Below are 11,653 nucleotides of genomic sequence, written 5' to 3' on the forward strand. Positions count from 1 at the left end.
ATAGTTTAGTTTCTGTTACTGTTAATAATTCAACAAAGGAAATGATAGCCTACTTGTAATTTTTTTTTTGAGTATTTAAAAAAGAAATCAGTAATTTCATTAGGCTACTTAAGGATTTTTATATCTCTAATATTGTACTTCGCTACATTTCCTAGTAAAATCAAAAGTCACATGAAGAAGTCCTGCTTATCTGGGTGAGAAACAAACAAAATAGGCAGAGAAGAAGAAGTTGTGACTGCGGCCGCAGGGAGGCAGAGCCCCACAGAGCTGCATGTTCAGTGCCAGTTAGACAGTTTTTTATCCACTTTTAGTTTGTAAGAAATAGCTAAAACAATGCAATATGCGAAATCACGTCATCATGCTCACTGTAAGCATTATTGCACATGGGCACGGGCTAACAAAAAAAGAGTTGCATTTACCTTAATTGATCGCTGTTTTTTAATGAACCGCCCAGCGAGCGCGCTTAGTGACTCAAATCAAACACACCCATCCAGCTGCCCAACAGGTGCATGCGGAACTTGGCTAACATGCTAAATACTGACATGCTCATGGTGATGACTTCTGCCTCAGTGTATGAGGCCTTTGTGCTGTCTGTAACACCCCGTGACGTGACTGTAGAGCCTCATTTAGCTCCAAATGTTTGGGAACTCCGAGGAGCGCAATGGGACACAGGCTGAGAGGACAGTTAAAGTGTAACAGAGAGACTGAGGAGTGGACTGGTTGTATTATGCTCTGAGACTGACAGTGGAGCAGACTGTGGAGGACTTCCTCACACAAAGCCATTCAGACAGGTGAGTGCAACAACACACTCATGATGGATATAACTCGCGAGGAGGAGACAGTCCACGGCGCATTGTGTGTAGGCCTAAACTACATTTGAGCAAAAACTGCAGTTCTTTTGTAGCTGCATGTGTGTTTGTGGCTGCAGCTCTGAGTTTTCTGCTCTCTGAGTTTACATTGATATACATCTCTTGTTTGTCTTGGTGATTGGTGTTTAATTCTGCTGTTAATTCTTCAAGAAATGGCAGATTACTAAATTGTAGTTTAATAATGCTTTGCACCTCTGTGGTGTTCATTTCTATTTTTATTTATTGTCATTCATCTTTGCTTAGGTGTGTCTGGCTGTGTAATGGGTGGGCTCATCAGTTGTATGCACAGTGCTTTATGTTGAAAAGGAAAAAGGTATAGACATCTGCTGACATGTTAAAGCACTTTATTTTGTAGCCTAAATGTGTTTCAAATGTGTGTCATGGCACACTTATCACAACATAAATGTTTGTTTTTATTTACTACTTTTAATTAACAATTAACATTACTCATGGAATATTTGTTAACAAAATGATTCAAGAATTCATTTTAAACTTTTAAAACCACATCAAAACACCAGTAACACCTCCATTTAAATGCTAAATAATGTAAGATAGTGTGATGTGTCACGCACTTCTAATTCCCTCATGCGAACAGTGACAAATGAAAATTAAATTAAATTACATTTTTAAGGTAGTGTATGCTTCTTTATTAGGAAATGGGTGTGCACAACATACTGATACAGTCAATTAAAAATTCATTCATAACTTTTTGTACAGGCCCAGTTGAATATTGCAATAATAATGTGTGGTTATCACAGAATCTCACAGCACTCCATTTGAGAACCACTGGCCTAAAACATCATCATGCACATCTTTCTTTGCCCTCCCTCCACTCACCTGTCTCTTTTAAAAATGTAACGCCTAGTGTTTACTTTATTGACCTACATTTTACTTTTATCTTAGTACATTTTGTGGTAATTTTACTTTTACTTAAAAATTACTTCAGTAAAATTTGTTTAAAGAAACAGTAGTTGTATTTGAGTAGACTATTTTAGTACTCTTTATCCCTGCAGATACCCACGCACACTGCATACTGCTGACATCTGGAGGTCAAGTGCCTTGCTAAATGGTTCATTGAAGGTGTCGTCTCAACCAGCTTAAGTTTACAAATGTGGCTCCAATTTTGTAAGTTCAGAACTAGCTCAGGCAGACAATCTCTAAATGAAAGGCTTATTTAACAACATATTTAAGCCCCGTTTCCACCAAACGCTTTCGGTATTGTACCTTTGGAACCAAAAGTAACCCTTCAGACATGGTACCTAGAACACATTTCCACTGCAAACAGTACTTTAGTCTCCAATTCAGTTTTCTGGGAGTAAAAATGATTTTATCCTAATGGAATTAAATAATAAAACTTGTCTGTATCTCAGTTTTATTTGCCACAGAAAACAGATCACTGCACGAAAGGGCGTAGGTTTCATGTCAGCATTTGGGGGGACACGTGAATTGGGGGGTTTTGATCATCAAACACTTAATTTCCTGCATAATGAGGAGTTTTTATGCACCAATTTGTGCATTTTCTGCACTAGTTTATGGTGAGATTGTCTTTAATTTTGTGTTTTAAATATTGACGGGGGGGGGTGTCCCCTGTTTTCATAGACCTATGGCTTCATGAGTGTCAAGATCTGAAAGGACTGAATGCTATATCAATATTTTTGAAGACAGATATTTTTAGCAGTGTGCTCAACAGTGATGAGTCTTGAGCTATAGGTGCGAGACAGTGACCTGCTGAGATCTATTAAACTGCTCCGTGCCAACCCGTCCCACCCTCTAGCCTAACAGACAACCTCCCAAAGCTGTTTGCTCTGTCTAATTAAAAACATTCATCCGCTAGCTGTGCCCTCCAAGGTCAATAGTCTGGACCTCTGGACTGGCCCCTGCTGTAGCACAAGGCCTTTCATTAGATTAAACACAATAATGAGAAAATCTTTTATCTTTGCATATAATTAAAGCGGGGATGAAGGACAACTTAATCAATGATGTGGAATGACAAGTTCGTAAATGAATTAGACCTGCCAATGGGGGCTAGGCTGCGATCAATGACAAATGTTAAGCAGAGAGTGGATGGGTTGTAGTTACAGCAACGGGCATCTATGAGTCCAAGCAAGAATATTTGCTGCTGCGGGTATAGACTGAGATTTAGCTAGATCACCCTCTGTGTTTGTGTGGCATTAAATGGGGAAAACAGTTTTCACAGAATCTGTAAAATCCTCCTTTTCATTATGAATCAAAAAGACACTTGTAAAGAAAATTTGCATGTACACTAGTGATCATGAGATTCATTTACACCTTTCTTTGGTGACTTAAACTGTGTCAAGTTGCATCACATTACTTTAGCCAGCATGATTGTTTCATTTTAATAGCATAATTTTGCCATACGAGGGCAGTGTTGTCCTTTGAAACAGCCTCCAGGCTCTCTCTAAGTTTAGCAGGCTGCAGAGCCAAAATGCAAAACTGGATGAGGAAATGGATTGTAGATGGGATAGATGGAGACTGCACGGCTGCTGTGTGCTGTTAAACATGCACATAAACTAATTAATTCTGATAAAAGCAAATATATTACAGTATTCTGGAGTGGGATAATCTGTCACACTGAATGCAACTAGTCTAATGCAAAAAACTAATTTACTCTCTGACCCTGGCTCATCAAATTTTCAGATATCAGCTGAGCAATTATAGTTTTGTGTGTAAAAATAGAAATTGTCATAGTCTAAAGTTTCTTTCCATGCCGTCGGAGAAGCTTGTGACAGACACCAAAAAAAAAAAAAGAAAGAAAGAAGTGGTTTTCACGGTTCTCTGCCGGCTGTGTGAGTTTGTGTTTGAGGAGATGGGAAAGGATGTGAGCACGAGCGTGTATTGACAAGCCTTCAGTTGCTGTCTGACACACAGACAGGAAGTCACTGTCACATGACTGAGATATCGGCACCTTGTCCGATTGCACAGAGGGCCTCTTATGTATGCTGCCAGCACAAATACAGGCCAAGTCATTCATATACACATACACACAAAGAGAGAAAGAAGGAGTGAGAGGATGAGGATAAAGCAAGAATAAAAGGGAAGACTTTTTAGGGCATGTTAGTTATCCGGGGAAATTATTTGTCTAATGTCTTATTGGTGAATCTTGAATTGTTCTTTTTTAGTACACATGAAACAGCGAGGTGAATCCTGCAGCTGGATTTCTACCTGACTTGGGCGTCTGTCGAACAATTATCAGTTCTCCTATCTGTTCGGCTCCTATCTGTCCCATCACACTCACGCCCAATTTCCCTAAACTGTCACAGCTAATAATTGGGCCTCTCTGTCAGGAAGGAAATCAGGCCCGCTGTTCTAACTAAAACACACATCCCTCACCCCTCCCTTCATCCTTCCTTCTCCCCCTTTTCCCCTCTCCTCTTCCCATCTCCATCACCCTGTTCCCCTAATACAGTGGAAATCAGCTCTCCAGATAGAACACAGCCACCTCCTCCTCCATCTCCTCTTCTTCCTCCCCTGAGTCGGTGTGTGTGTGTGTTTGTGTGAGTGTGTGTGTTCGGGAGGGTGCACGCTGTGTGACAGTGGTAGCCTCAGGGCCAGGTTGCTGTTGACAGGGACGAGGGTCTCTGATTTGAGGAGAGCAGTCACACCAGCGACTGCAGCTGCCTCCCCGAGTGACACCTCCCTGTTAGTGGGGGAGATGTGGACACGTGTGCCAGTGTGTGTGTGCGTGTGTGTTGGCAGTGTTGATGGCGGGGTTGATGGACTGACTGGCTGCCTACAGTGCTCAGGACAAACAGGGAAACTTTCCCTGATGAGCTGACAGGCCCTCATGTTGAACACCTAACTGGGCTCCGGTTGGTGCTCGGACAAAGTGCAGAAGAGGTGACGACAAGGAAGAAAAAAAAATGATAACACAAGCCAGGCAGGTCAGGAGAATACAAAGAGGTGGAGAGAGGAAACTAAACAGCATCTAGTCCTAATGGGTCACGCTTATGTGCAGCACGCATACATGTCTGTGCGGCTTTGTGTGTCTGTGTGTGCCTCCAGAGTCCAGGCTGTGTAGATCACCATTCCACCTTATCTAATTTCATTAATGTGATCCCCTGTCCATCCTCTGACGGCTTAATAGCCATTATTTGTGGGTCCCTTCAAATAAAGGCTCAGCAGTAAATTGCAGTCTGTGGAAATCGAGATATAAACGCCACCCTGCATTACTGTATAATATCTTTCCCTTTAATTAACTGAAAGCCATGCTGACATTTATTGGATTGCAAGTTACTTGTTAATGGCAATAAATTGCGAAACAAAAAAAAGAATCATTGCTTATTTTACATCAATAATTTGTGGACCTTTTGCTAATGATTATTCATTACTCGCCTATGGGGACTGTCGTGTTTGGTGAGCTAAAGTGAATGAAGAATGTAAAGATTTAAGTGGGCAGCATCTACTTAGTGTTATGGCTGCGGTGCCGTGCATTAAATGCCTCGCTCTGTTGCTGTCCCTTTACCCTGTCTTCTGCATCTGGCTTTTGGTGAAGGATGTGCTCGGTAAAATTTATCGTGCCGGGTTCATTCCATCAGGCTGAACTACTTTTAAGGCGAAAGTGTTGCTCGTCTGTGTTAGCATTTTGCTCGTATGAAGATATTCTGTCCAGTGTGCATGTTTGCTGTGTTTTTGCAGAGGGTTTTTAATCAACGGCAGTGTGGTGTGCATTTCACAAATTCATCATTCACCAGACACCTGGGCCTAGAGTTTGCTCATATTCATCAAAGTACGTCACATGTAAACAGTGTTTTATTACTGACAATGAATCAGACCTGTGTTTACCAAATTATTTTGAAATAATACACTGAATAATTTAGTCGACACTCGCATATTGGGCAGCAAGATATTAATTGTGACTGAAGTACGGCAATAAATTCAAGCAAAAGCAGCTGTGATTTGTTAAACACAAAAAGCTGGCTAGTTCTCATTTTTAAGTGATTGCTTTTTTGATAAAGAGGGAAAACATACTTTAAAAATGACGTTTAATGGCACATTTTTTGTTTATAATAAATGTAAAGGAATTGTTTTGTGGGAATTGTGACCTAATTTTAGGAAGATACAAAACAGGATAGATAGAAAAATTTGATGTTAGAAGGTAATATACAGTTTATATATGATTAACCACGCTGTGCACATACAAGATGAACAAACCACAGGTGTATTTGTGTTGACATGGCAACACACAGACGTCAAGGCCTCCGTACCTGCCCTCGCTAATTTGTCACCACTTTCAACAAAAAGCATTCCTGTGCAGCGAAGGAACCAATTTCCCTCTGTAGTGCCACTCTGTGTGTGCGTCACTCAGTTGCTACCAGCTTGCTATTTGGAAGAACATATTCCCTGTCGTAGTGGGCACCCGTCAGAGGGGCGGGTGGCTCTCATCAGGCGCTGCCACTTGCCTGGTGCTGGCATTGATCTGGCGTGGAGGGAACGGAGATCTGACAGCCCTGCCACAAAAATCAGACCCTTCAGACGCCAAGAAAAGAGACTTCCTCCCCCCCCCCCGCCTCTCTTTGCTCACAAACACACGCACACGCGTTCACACACAAACACAAAGTCAAAAAGAGCAGTCGGTCAGAGTGTACGCATGCAGCTAGGGCCTGTCAGTGCAGATCTAGTTGACGAGGCTCTACATGTAGGGAGGGATTGGGGAGGAAGAGAATTGCAAGTGGGGGGAGAAAGGAGAGGAGAGGAGAGGAGAGGAGGGGAGAGGAGAGGAGGGGAGGGGCGGGCATCAGGCAGACAAAAACACAGTTTAAATGATGGGACATGTGCGGGAGAGCCAGCTCACACTCGGCCTGGTGACCCCTCCACTCTCTGTGCGCTCTCGCTCTACGGTAACCTCTCCACGTTGCCATCCTGCCCCTGGGTGATTGCGAGGGTTATCCTCTCTGCTGCATCATCTGTTGTCCCCCAGTTGTGGATATGACCGGAGACAAGCTCTGAGAGAGACGTCCCTTTCCACTGATATCACGCTGTGTCTCTCACACACTTGTCTCAAATGCCTCCTACTCATCCCTTCTGATGCCTCCCATCAACCTGCGGATGAACAACTGTGACAGGGAGAGGGAGAGACGTAGAGAGACAGAAAGGGAAGAGGGGAGGGGCCGAAAGAAGGGGGCATTACAGAGAGCTGTTTATTTTGCAAGGCTGACAGAAAACTCTCCGAAATGCTGAGTTGGGATCACGTTGAGTAACATAGACTGTGACTTTTTAGGGGAGAAACAACCTGCTTTGGTAAACTTGGAATGACTTTGGAATAATCTGGACCCTCGTCCTCATATTGTGGAATGTCAGAAGAGAAATGCACTTCAGCAGTTCAGAGCGGCACTATAGAGCCATATACAAACCATCTGAAATGACAGGTCAATCTCAGACTTCTGTGGTTCAAAATGTCATCCCTCTTACCCTTCCTCTCCATCTCTGTCTCACTGGATCAGTTTTTATTGTGAAACATTGTTTATTCCTGCATGTGTGCAGGCTTGTGTAACGTTAACCAGAAACAGTTTTAATCTGGAGAACTGTGCTCTTGAAGGTGAACCTGGGCATTGATGCTTAAGGCACTCTCAGACAGACCAAGGAAAAACTCTTTGTTTAGTTGGGCTTATCAGTGGTTTATGTTGTATGTATATTACATCAGGGTGGAAATAATAAAAACAGGAGCACATGATGTGTTTATTTCTATCTGTGGTCTTTTCATCACCTCCACCAAGGACTGCTGTTTGTTTGTGTGTTTGTTGGCAGCATTATGGAAAAACTGCAAGCCCCATTTTTCATGAAACTTGGTGAAAGGGTGTACCTGTAGCATGGGCCAAGGAAGAACCCATTACATTCTGGAGTGAATCTGAATCCCAGAGTCACGGGGCGAATACACAAATTATTTTGACGAAGAATCTTTGATGTAAAATCACCATAAATATGTGACTGAATAAAGGATTTATATATTGTTTTGTCCTTGCTCTGCTTAAAGGCCTGGAACCAGTTGCACAAAACACTTTAAGTTTTCTCTGAAGCTTAGGGCTTAATTTCTCCTTAGCTGAGGGACTTACACAGTTGCACAGAATCCCTTAAAAGGTTTCCTCAGTTAAGGAAATATTTTAACTCATTTACTGCACTGAAAGAGATTTCACAGTGGTAAAAGTTTCCATGGAGATTGTTTGTTTGCTTGAACCCACACTTGTGATGCCTGTTATTTTCTAACAAAGTTGGCTTAAAGTTAGATAGTGAAAAAAATGGTAGAGACAAGAAAACCATATTGATCAGAGGCGGAAAAGATTATAGATTATACTTCTGGAGGAATACAATCGTGCTTCCTATGATTGTATTCCTCCAGAAGTAACATAGACTGTGACTTTAGTTTTACTACAAAGTAAAGTTGATCCTCAAATACCAGAAAACAGGAAACGATTGTAGGAAGAGGCAAAGAAAAATAGTCAGATCTATAGCGTAATATCAAGTGTATCCATTGGGTTCTCTGGTCGCAGAACGCTCTTCTTGGGGTGTGTTAATTTTTTTCATTTATCACCATAAACTCGGTCATGTTGCAGTTCAGATAGACTCAGAGGTACCTTATGTTTCTTTTCGCCTTGCTTTAGTTGCTAAGGTCTTTTGTGCAACAGTCTCAGGATTCCTTAAGTATAAGACCAAGACAAGGAGAAAACCATAAATACTTAAGTGACCATTTTAAAGAAATCTTAAGGAGAAAACTTAAGAGTGCTTTGTGCAATGGATTTTATTTTGAGGAAACCTTAACTAGGACTTAAAGGAAAATCTTAGCTTAAGGTTTTTGTGCAGCCGGCCCCTGCTCACACCAGGGAGTGGCACAGCAAAATTCATCTGCATGTTTTTACGTCATATTTAGTCATAGACACTTGGTAATGCAGTGACAGCTCGCAGGGCTGGTTGGTGAACTACTGAACTTGGTGAGCTAACCGCTAACCAGCTGGAAAAATGCTTGGATGGCTTGCTACACAGCTACAACTCAAGTTTTAGTGTCAGACTTCACCAAAGTTGTACTCAAGGTAGACAAATGTGTGTGGATCTATTTCTGATGTCTCTTCAGTAACTAATTGTCAGGCATCTGGGAACTTTTTTTCTGTCTTTCTCAAATCACTGCTTATATCAAATGCTGTATAGTGAGAATTGTATGCTTGGTGATGCAAGAAATAAATTAGTAAGATCCTTACTTAGATAAGACAAAGTGAAGATGGAGGTTACACCCTGCAAGAACAGGCTTAAGTAAAACCATGATAGCTTTATGTGGAATCATCAGCTTGTGGCAGATAGAGCTTTAAAACCAGCTTTCTACACGTTGATCTTTAGTTAATCCAGAGTTATCTGCACTTCCTTTACATAATATTAGCTCAACCTCCCCCAACACAAAGGGAATAAATCTTATCAGCCATCTGGACTGTGCATTTACAAAATGATCAATTTCAATCAAAGGAAATTAGAGGAGAGCTTGATGTATTTGACAAATAGATCATTGGCCTGCTTTACCTCTGACCCGAGTGTGACGCTTTGTCGGACAATAATCTCTTTAGAATTATTAGAGCATTCAATTAGCCAGATTAAACGACACAGCCAAGAAACATGTTGCTAACACAGAGAGGTGAAGCTGCATGGGCTGTCTCTGCCTCGCTGTCTCACCGGCACTATTCTGCGCTCTGTTTCTCTACTGTTTTCTCAATGTTCTCCTTGAATCTCTGGCTCACCTCCCACCCTGTTTTGTAAGGTTTCTAGAAGCTTTTCTGCTGTTTTTTTTTGCGTGTGTGTTGTTTGGCTCAAGACAGTAGTCGAGTGTCCCCAAAAACATGAAATTACAGAAGGTAATGGAGAGCGAAGCAGTGGCGAATCATCTCGATACAGTAAGGAAGTTCTCTCTTAGATCACACACACACACACACACACACACACACACACCCCTAGAATCTAAATCTTTTCTTTGGTCACAGTTGAAATAAAAGTTCACAGCCCCTGGAGTGGTGAAGCCCTCAATTGTCAGCCCCTTACAAGTCCTTAGTGTTGTCTGAGCAGTGTGCTGTCTGCAGTGGGACCTCGTCATTATACCGTGTGTGTGCGTATGTGTATGTGTGTGTATCCCGCTCTAGACTCAGCCAGCAACATCACAGAGTCTGTATAAGCTCGTGTCCCAGGGGCTGTGTTACTGTGTCACTGGACCGGCGCCTCTGTGCTTCCTCCTCTACCAAATATTCTGGGCACTATGGTCACCAGCTCATAATCAAACCTCAGGGGCCCTCTCCTCATGTACAGCACACACACACACACACACACACACACACACCCATGCAATACAGGATGATATGTGCCATCTATCCACTTGCATAAACACCACGTCATAAAGAAAACCTGTGCAGTTATCGTACGTACGAACCTTACACATGGATACAAGCATGTGTGACTGAATGTTTTAGCTGTGAAGGTTAACAGAGTTTAACTGTGTTTGTATTATTAATTACGCCATGTTTACGACCTCTTTGGTCCACACAGTTAAATTACATCATGCTGTTTGTACTAAAATGAGACTGTGAACCATGTAGAATAGGAGGGACTGTCTTTTTAGAGGTTTGATTTCCTCTTGAACTTTATACATCAAAATGTACGGCTGCACCCTTAAAGTCGGCGATTCGAAAGACCCTCAGTCGAGGGAGAATCCTTTAAATCAAGCAGTCTTTTTTTTTTTTTTTTTTTTTTGGTCACCCAGTGTGCAGTGTACATCTGGGGACATTTCTGTCCCAAATTTAGTTGCAGAGTGAGCACTCCTTGTTTTCACGCTGCTCTTCAGTACAGACAGCTGCCGACACAGAGGCAGATGTCCACAGGAAGACAGACTTCACCTGGTCAGGCTCCGAGATAATGTTATCTTCTGCCTTCTACTTAGCAGTGGTGAATTTACAGCTTACAGACACTTAATACAATACAGTCTCTGGCTATTGCTTGACACGTGTCGGCATAAAATGTTGCACATTTTGAATCTCTTGTTAGCATTGTTAGCTTGTTTATTATATTATGTGAATGTCATTGTCGCCTGCACATCCCAATGAGCCTCGTTCAAACTCTCAAACTCTATATGGAAAAAAAAGAACTTATTGTGTAGTATTTGTGTTGAACAGCCAAATCTAATTTAACTGAAATGAGTCAGGTGCAGCCCTATTAAAATGGTTCTTTCCACTGACAGAACTGTATCTATCAGTGTTTTATTGATTGATTTGTATCAGGCATATTGTGATAAAATTTTGTAACCTAAGTTGCTTTTTTATGGCCTGTACATTAAATGTTAAGTCATTTTACACACATTTCAATGGAATACAGTATTACATTGACTTCCACTATTTGATATCTTTGTTTTAAAGATTATTTTAAACAAATTTTAAACACATTTTTATGGGTTTTAACAATGCCCTGTCACACAAGCAGAATTATGGTGGTCACAAAAAAAGAGGAAAGGAAAAAAGACAAAACATTGAATTGATGTATTTTCTATTTTAAAATGCAACATAACTTCCCAGGTCACATTTGTGGAGTGAAATTTGATTTTTGGCCACCCACAAAGTCAAAACAGTGCAGGCGCAATGTGCAGGGAAATATTGTGTTTACATTTGCATGATTTATGTGAAGAAATTCCAAACTGATACAACAGAAATAAATCTTAATTTTCTTAATTTGGATGGTTTATTTAATAAAATGAAATGCACACTGGGTTGATTGACTGGGGGATTTAATTTCTTATTTTAGTTACTGAT

This window comes from Epinephelus lanceolatus, chromosome 5 (genome assembly GCF_041903045.1).
Source record: "Epinephelus lanceolatus isolate andai-2023 chromosome 5, ASM4190304v1, whole genome shotgun sequence".
NCBI classification, from domain to species: Eukaryota; Metazoa; Chordata; class Actinopteri; order Perciformes; family Serranidae; genus Epinephelus; species Epinephelus lanceolatus.